Raw genomic sequence first — 1830 nt, forward strand, 5'->3', positions numbered from 1 at the left:
AACCCATATTTTTACTCCTCTTGGACTTATAATACTGTGTGACAACTGTGAACTGACAAATACAAATCCCTCAACGCCGACAGCCTAGCTCGCCTTTATAGAGGCAGTTGAAACACACTAATAAAATTCAACGCTAGAAAGCGAAAATATGCGAATGCCATGCTGCGACAAAATTAAAAATTATAAATTGAAACCTATTTAAACGTTAAATTTGATATTTATTTATTTATATTCAAATTTGTTTAATTGATGTATAAAACGCATATTATGATACTTCTCTGATATGTTATACGCGAGAAGAGCAGTTTTTCGTTGTACCGATCTATGAAAATAATTACAATATTATGGTCGACCGGCGTTCTCGTGTTCTCGCTTACGGTACGGATTAGGCCTACAGAGGAAACCACAGTAAAAAACCGGCCAAGTGCGAGTCGGACTCGCGCACGAAGGGTTCCGAACCATCATCAGCTATAAACATGTTGGCAACACTGCTTGTATTATATATTCTAGGATTTTTAGTATTTGTTGTTATAGCGGCAACAGAAATACATAATCTGTGAAAATTTCAACTTTCTAACTTTCATGGTTCATGAGATACAGCCAGGTGACAGACGGACGGACGGACAGCGGAGCCTTAGTAATAGGGTCTCGTTTTACCGTACGGAACCATAAAAACTTAAATAATTATAATATTATGTAGTGTTGAATGTGATAGAAGGGTCGACTTGACCACTTACACAATATTGTCTAAATTCAATATAAGAAGTTGTTTGGTAATAATTCTATGATGTTGTTTAAATCGTGTCGGTGTAAATGAACAAAAGTCAAAAATTAAAAATATATTCACCTACCTATGGACAAACGTCTATACACATAACACATAGGTATATAGTCATACCTAAGTACTTAGATATAACTAGTGTTGGGTAAGTTACTATAAAAAATAATTAAATTAGTTTATACTCGTTATTCAAATAAAATTGTAATTCCATTATTACATATTTTACTCTTCAAATAAAAAAGTAACTATAATGTTACCTTCTCGCTATAAAAAAAATAATATTTTTTTTTTAAATTTCTTAACAATTGTCATTCTAGATTCTACAAGTAACGTAACTAGAAATAAACTATAGTAAAAAGATATAATTAGAAAATGTACAAAAAAAATATACAGTTAATACATAATAATATTAATTACTATTATAACTATTAAAAATTCGTTTCGCTCCGTTATCGCTGTGCGCCCTCGATAATAATGATTATTATTTTTGTCATCATTAATTAACTACTTTTATTAAAATATTTATAATATTAGATAATTATGAATAAAGGCACCCGTAATCCGTCTAAGAGACATTTGTCTAATTCGTCGCTATCGCCGAATCTTGCCGACAAAAAATCGAAAGTTTTTTACTTCACCAAATCGTTTCGCCGTACTTGCCACAAACGACTCCACCGACAAATCAGCTGCAGCCACGTCCTCATCCAATCCGATGGATGCTTCTTTAGAGAGCCAACCTCACACTGATCACGTCAGGGATCCCCCGATTCCACCTATCTTCGTTAAAAACATAGAAGACTTCTCCGCCTTCAAATCCGACTTGATCGACATCACCAGCCCGAATGGTTTCACCTGCAGGGCGTCTTCATCATACCTTAAGGTTCAACCTCTTAGCCGCATTTACTATAATAGTATCTTGCAACATTTACACGAAATCGATTCCAGTTTCCACACATACACCCCCCGTCACCTCCGCACCTACAGGTGTGTCATAAGAAACCTGCACCACTCCACGTTAGTGCCCGATATAATTAACGCGTTGGCCCAAT

The sequence above is a fragment of the Acyrthosiphon pisum genome, chromosome A1, assembly GCF_005508785.2.
Source record: "Acyrthosiphon pisum isolate AL4f chromosome A1, pea_aphid_22Mar2018_4r6ur, whole genome shotgun sequence".
NCBI classification, from domain to species: domain Eukaryota; kingdom Metazoa; phylum Arthropoda; class Insecta; order Hemiptera; family Aphididae; genus Acyrthosiphon; species Acyrthosiphon pisum.